The sequence below is a fragment of the Sinocyclocheilus anshuiensis genome, unplaced genomic scaffold, assembly GCF_001515605.1.
Source record: "Sinocyclocheilus anshuiensis isolate Anshui unplaced genomic scaffold, SAMN03320099.WGS_v1.1 scaffold731, whole genome shotgun sequence".
In the NCBI taxonomy this organism is placed as follows: domain Eukaryota; kingdom Metazoa; phylum Chordata; class Actinopteri; order Cypriniformes; family Cyprinidae; genus Sinocyclocheilus; species Sinocyclocheilus anshuiensis.
In genome coordinates, this window is record NW_015551043.1 from 335,504 (window position 1) to 342,899 (window position 7,396).

At 38.0% G+C, this 7,396-nt stretch overlaps 1 long non-coding RNA gene across 1 annotated transcript in view; it reads left to right on the plus strand.

Moving 5' to 3' along the window:
* The window catches only part of LOC107661553 (uncharacterized), an 18,665-nt gene that overhangs the window by 7,750 nt on the left and 3,519 nt on the right, over positions 1-7,396 (plus strand). Inside the window, exon 2 of the long non-coding RNA XR_001631121.1 lies at positions 4,973-4,982. This is a non-coding gene — a long non-coding RNA (uncharacterized LOC107661553). The remainder of the gene's footprint in view (positions 1-4,972; positions 4,983-7,396) is intronic.

Sequence of the window (7,396 nt, forward strand, 5' to 3'; positions counted from 1 at the left end):
CAGTAACATTGAGAATATCACTATTATTATTATATATATATTGTTGCAACACCGCCACCACGACCAGTCTGACGGGGTTCATGCTTATAACAGTAGCTTGGTGGAGTAGACTCATTTAGACCAATATAATCATTTGGTTTTAGCCAGGTTTCAGTCAAGCAGAGTACATCAAAACTATTATCTGTGATCATTTCATTTACAATAACTGCTTTGGGTGCGAGTGATCTAATGTTTAGGAGCCCAAGCTTTAATAATGGTTTTTGTTCATTTATTTTGCATTTTTCCTGTTTAATCACGATCAGGTTTTTTCTAGATCCTCCATTAAATGTATATTTTGACCTCACTATTCAGGGAACAGACACAGTCTTTATAGATTGGAGAACACAAGTACTTCTATCATTTAAGTGGGTAGAACAAAAGCCATCGTGGCAGTTATTTGAGAATTGGTTTACTAGTCAGCGTAGCGTCCTGGAGATGTTGTCCGACAGGAGTTCCGCTCCGACTCTGCTGGGGTGCAGGCCATCAGCGCGAAAAAGCCTAGGACGCTCCCAGAAAAGATTCCAATTATTAACAAAGAGCAGTTTCTGTTCTCTACACCATGACAATAACCATTAATTTAAAGCAAATAGTCTACTGAATCTTTCGTGTCCTCGTCGATACGTGGGAAGCGGTCCTGACACAATGATTGGCGTCGCGGGCGATGTGCTGTGTACCGTCTCGATCAGGCTCCTGAAGTCCCTCTTCAGAGTTTCCGTCTGCCGCAGCTTGGTGTCGTTAACCCCTGCCACTCATTCATATTTATTTTGTATTTATTTGATGTGGAAGGACATTAAATAATTGTCCTTCTTAACACAGCTTTTGCCACCTCCCAATGTTGTGGGTGATATATCAGGTTTATCATTAATCTATGGTAATATGGTTAATTTTTGCCAATACTATCGACTTGATTGCACAGACACTATTGAAAGCCACCTGAACTGAGCTGGGTGATGACATCACTGAATCAGCAATTAAATGACTTTAACTGAAAAATTTGACTGTTTACTATTGTCCTCTTTTTAGAGCTGCTTTACAGCAGAATTGAATTTTGTTTGCATTGTCAACACACTATTTTCCTGTTTAACAATGTAAAGCTGTTCTGACACAATCTGTACTGTATAAATAGCTGCATAACTAAAGGCGACTTCACTAAGTACTATGATGGCTTTTTTAATTATTATTTTAATGTGTTCCTTGAAGTTCACCTATACTGTTAAAGTAATAGTTCACACAAAAATATAAATGTATTCACCCTCAGGTCATCCCAGTGGTGGAAAGCATACTAAAAATTTTACTTAAGTAAAAGTATTGCTACTTAAGGAATAATTTACTTATAAGCTTTTACTTTTACTTGTACTGAAAAATAATATGACTCAAGTAAGAATAAATAAGTAGTTTGCTGATAAACTACTCAAGTTACTGCATTACAAAGTACTTTATTATTATTATGGAGTATGGGGTATTTAGTATCATTATGGAGTATTAAAGACTCTCATGTAACTACTCCACTGGGGCTCCACCCCAGTAGTTTAAAAAGTGTCCATTAAACACCACCTCGCCCTGTTTCTCCATCGGCACCTTTGTCTTTTTTGTACTTTGTACTTCTGGTGAAAAATAAATGTAGCGAAGCTGAATACTTTATTTTTATTCAACTCAAGTAAAAGTACCACAATTTAATTATACTCAAGAAAGTAGAAAATATGAAAAATGTAGTCTACTCATAGTTTATAAACTATGAATTAACTATAAACTAATAATTGTTAATCATTTGTAAGTACTTTATTAGTGTATACTTATTATAAAGTGTGATCTAATGTTGTGCATGGATACATCATTTATAATAAAACTGCAATAATTCCTAAAAATAAGAATTGTGACTTTTGATTTCATGGTGACTTAAGAAAAAATAAAGAAAATCATTGTTTGGAATGACATGAATTTAAATCTTTTTCAATAGCATGATGTCACTGTTTTGTGTTTGGAGTTGTATGTTGTTCATGTTTCCTAATTTCTTGTGTATATTTTGTAGTTTAATTTCACGATTGTCTCTCAGGGTGTTTGTTGCCTTGTGAACCCTCCTGTGTTTACAGCCTGATTTACCCATGTTTCCCTGTGTTCCCATTGTCAGTTGTTGTATTTTGGAATATGTGTTCATGCTGAATTCAGTTGTTTTGTTACTTGAATCTGAAAGCTGTGTGTAGATCAGGACTGGGCAACTCTGGCCCCTGAGATTCACTTATCTGCAGAGTTCAGCTCCAACCCTAATCCAATACACCTGAACAACTAATCAAGCTCCTTGGCATTGCTGAAAAGCTACAAGCATGTGAGTTTGATTAGGGTTGGAGCTAAACTTTGCAGGAAAGCGAATCTCGAGGGCCAGAGTTTCCCAGTCCTAATGTAGATCCTTTGTCTCTTTAGTCTGGAGTTACACATGGCATTGCTGAGAAGAAATGCTGCATCTTTGCTTTTGCAAGTTGCTTCACCAGTATTTTCATTCTAAAATTTTCAGCAATTATGGAAATGGAATCCAGGGATAAATTCTAGCTTAGTGATCTACTGTAAATATCATTGAAATCTCACTTGTTATTATCCATTAATTAAAAATAGGGGCAGTACATTTTTGTATGTTTTTGTTTTCAATTGTTTTTTTGTTCTACTGTTTTATTTAATGAATAAGTATTATGTCTGTGGGTCAAACTGGTTTTAAAATAATTCAAAAGTCACACTGTGAAAAATGTTAAATAGTAACCAATGCAAATAGCAAACATATCAAAACAGTATTATATTATAACAAAATTGTGACTAAAATGTTTCAAAAAGCAAACAAAAATATGATCAAATATGAAAGTTGCATAAAACAAATATTTTTAACATTTTCTAGTCGTAAATGTTTTCACATTCACAAATTGTGAATGTATACAACAATCCAACTGTGAAAGTAATTCGTGCAGTATTACTTGAACATGAACTGTTTTAGGAGTATGATTCTTGATTTGGGTGTGACATAGGCATAAATCACTGAGGCAAAGGGTTGGGTGTTTGTTGAGGGCTCAGGACCTACCCCATCAAAAACTAAATTACTATCTGGAGGGTGCAAGATAATTGAATAATTATAGTATGACCACTTTGTGTTGTTGGGCAGATAAAATGACAGAGAAAAGAAAACCGGACAATTTTTCAGTGCACCAAAATGCCAAGTAAGTACAAAAAGTCCCCATATGAAAGCAATTTAGCTTAATTAAGGCAACACATCTTTGTGTCCCCTTCAAAAATTGCTTTATTGTCCCCTCCAACTGTTAGATGAAATATATGCCCATGGGTGTGAGATCTTCTGGTAAGATGTTCAAATCCTAAACAGGCTCCCTTTCTACTTTAAAACCGATAATGAAGAAATCAAGTGTGAGCTGCTCAAGAAGAGTTTTTAAACATGCTAGGCCTAAAATAAAGATAGTGTAACACAAATATGATGTGCACTGTAAGACATTTAGCATTTATGGCTTTTCGCACACTGACAGCTGTCTGAGTGACTGCTAGATGTTTTGCAGTTGATTTTGACTGAATTACTCTCACTGACAGCTAGCTGAAATGTCACCTATATTTGCACCTAAAAATCTTCATAACAGATGGATTACTGGTTATATTTCTATTTAGTATTTAAAATGAAATGCAATATTTTAAACCAATAAATATATAAAAATTATTTCAAGAAAATTAACAAAATTGTACTTAATTTTACATTGAAAAAAAAGTCAAATGAATTGAGACATTACAACATCCCTCTGAACCCCCCCGCCCCCCCCCAAAAAAAACAAAAAAAGATGGCATAAAGGTGAATACAAAGCTTCACAACTCAATTTGTATTTCCGACAAGTTGTTCCACGATGTGGTTTATCCAAACTCCGCATGCTTACTGAAACACATCAGACCATGAAAGCCGAGCTCTTGCGGCCATCGTGTTTCAATGGGTCAATTTTTACGAGTGAATTCAGATCGATTTACTCACTGGATTCCAGTCCTTCAGGACAGATGAAATGCCTAACTGTGAGGCTCTGTGCATTCTTAATGTTGATATATCAGAGAGCAGATTGAAAGGAGCTGCTCTACTCACGGCTCAGCGGCTAAAATTAGCCTCCATCTCAATCACACCAGCAGATCCAGCCCAAGTCTATCCGCAAGTACAAACACGTTATCATGTGCTTCTGGCCGTTCCTGGCCTGTCCAGTCATGAAGACACATGGTAAACAGGGAATAGATGTTACTATAACTTTTGCTTTTATAACTTTTATGTGAGGGATAATCTACATCCCTGCTGTTTCCAGCTTCTGATTCTGAAGTGCGCATCTGATGAACACTTTACTGTCCCATGAGGCCATGGCAGAGAGGATTTGGCAGTGAAGCGAACTCACATGTCAGTGACAACATGAAGAATGTATGTCTGGATTACATTCATACTATACAGTATAGAACACACTTTTTTTTCAATGGTGGCTATGCAATTACTTATTAAAAAGAAATACCAAGGGCCTATCCAATTACCCACACTTATGCTCTTGGCCAGTTGTGCAACAGGAAGTGAGTGCTTGAGACAGGTCTTAAAAACGCTTCTTGAAAATCTTGAATAAAGTTAAGAGGCTAAGCATATCCCATAATGCATCTGTCACGGTTGCCTACTGTGTGTGGAAGTGAGAAACGAGGAAACGAGGGATTTCACACTGAACAGTCTTTAATAATCCACAGGGTAGCCAGGATACACATGTAGTACAATGGCATTAAGACAACACAGCCTGCACAGACTGGGGCTAAATACACAGGATAATTTGGAAGACACAGGTGTACGGGATGACTACTTAAACTAAACGAGGACCGGAACAAGCCCAAATAAGGGCAGACCCGCGGAGCTCGCACCGTAATGATGGTGGCTGAGGGCGAGCAGAGGGGCCGTGGTGCAGGGGGCGGAGCTCCTCTCCGTGCTCACACCGTCCGTGGCTTTCTCCCTCGTGACGGGGCATTGTTGCCGGCTCTCGCACCTGGTCTGACGGGTTCAGCTCTTGGGGGATGGTGGGCTGGGCTCTGGGTCTGGAGTGGAGAATCCACTCCACAAACACGGCGAAATCCTCTTGAGGACTATCTTCGGATGACGGCGCTCTGCACTCGATGTTTAGACTGGCGTCGTAGAACGCACAGAGCGCGTCGTCCGGGTAGCTGGTGGTGCTTGCTAGCAGCTGGAACAGTCTAGTATGGTCCTCGAGACAGGACAGATGAGCATTCAATCGAGCACAAACAGGGCCCTTTCTCTGGCAGTCTTTCTTTTGTCTCTTTTTCAGCAGACCCCCTTCCATTAAAGGTTATCCGTGAAAGACAGAGCTATTATCCCCTTTGAACACACTATGTTTATTGAATTTCAAAACCTTCTGCTCTGACAGGCTCTTGCTCAGTGAAACTTGCAATCCTTCATTAAGAGACACACGGCGAAGCCTTTAAGTTCCATTTAGATGTTACTTACGGAGTTCACAGCTCCACGAGTGATTATTATGATTCTGGATGCACCTGTCAAAAAGAGAACAGGTTGCTCTGACCAGACAGATCAGGCCTGAGTTATTACACTGATGGATCTCCATGGGCTTCTCCTTACAGTATAATGCTTCATTCTTCTGTTAAGGTTCTCACAGTGTGACTCCATTATCTCAGCTAATTACCCAATCATTCATATCCAACTATCTCAGCTGTACCAGCCCACAAAACCATTATAATCATACAGCTGAAACAAGACAGGGCACATGTTAACACTCATGTCCTTAAAAAATGTGAGGAACCAGAAAAAGTAAAAAAAAAAAAAAGTAGAGACTCTTGGTTATTATTATTTGTATTCTTAAAAAAAATGTTGCAATAGTTGCTTTATATATTTTAGAATGTGATGGGATTTGTGACTGACACTACAAAACCTTTTATTATTTATTTATTTTTTATTTGAAAAATGTTTTCCAAATATTAGCTTATTTTAACCATATTCAATTCGACCATTCTGCATTTTTATTTATTTATTTATTTAGACAATAGGACTAAAAGACAAGTCATGAACAAAACAAACATTTATTTACGTATTCATTCATTCATTTGTGCATAATTACCTGCACATAAATACTGATTAATGGTGTTAGCAGTATCACTTGGGCAACAGAAAAAAGGTCTTAATAGCAGCTCTTATGTGACTGATATGTTGTGTCCTAAACAGATAACCTTGAGTGAACTGACGTGTGAGTTTGTGTGGAAGATCTAATGAATTCTACAGACGGATGAGATTCAGCAGATAACGCCAGTTCTGATTTAAGACTCTCTAATTAACCCCTTACTCTCTGTAGCTCACAGGAGGCCTGGAGTCTTTCGCAGCATCTTCAGCCACAGGCGGGGAATCACTCTGGATGAAAGGCCAGTCCATCACACGACGCACACACACATTTAAGCTCTCACTCACACATACAGACAATTCAGACAATTCTCCAATTCATCTGCCTATTAAGAATGACAGACAAGATGTAATAAGGTCTAATCACTTGTCTACTTTTTCTTGTAACTTTAGAGAAGATAAGGTAACACTGTCATCACACATACAGTACAAGTAACTTTGTCGATTTCCAACCAGTGTGTTCTCCATGTTACCTGTGCCAATATATCCCTGTTTATTTGTCAGCAAAGCCTTCTGACAGTTCAAGGACTTTTCTGAAGCTACAGATTGTACTTCTGCATTTTTGCATTCCTTCTCAAGTACAGTCGTATTGAGCCCAGACGTTTTCCTACTTTTTGGCAAATGTATGCCACTTTACTAATGTACATGATTCTAGAAACTCCCCCATAATGCAAACATATTAGAGTATGTGGCTGATGAAGGGCCAAGACTGGGAAAATCTCCAGCGAAAATAAATTTGCAATCCACACTTCTTCATTCGTTAAACAAATAATTATGCAAGCTACTGCTGATGTTAAGCTGTGAAACACTATGTCTTCATCATATCCAGTGACCTCCAGTAATTATTGATTCTGGAACTCTGTCATGATCCCAGCCTGGGTTCCCCTGTCTTGTGTTTTATACTCTTATTTGCACACTTGTGTTTCTGTGTCCCCATCCTGTTTGCCTTTTGTTTCGCTTCTCCTTGTTTCCTCGTTATCCTGTGCATATACAGTGGGTACGGAAAGTATTCAGAGCCCCTTCAATTTTTCACTCTTTGTTATATTGCAGCCATTTGCTAAAATCATTTAAGTTAATTTTTTTTTCCTCATTAATATACACACAGCACCCCATATTGACAGAAAAACACAGAATTGTTGACATTTTTGCAGATTTATTAAAAAAGAAAAACTG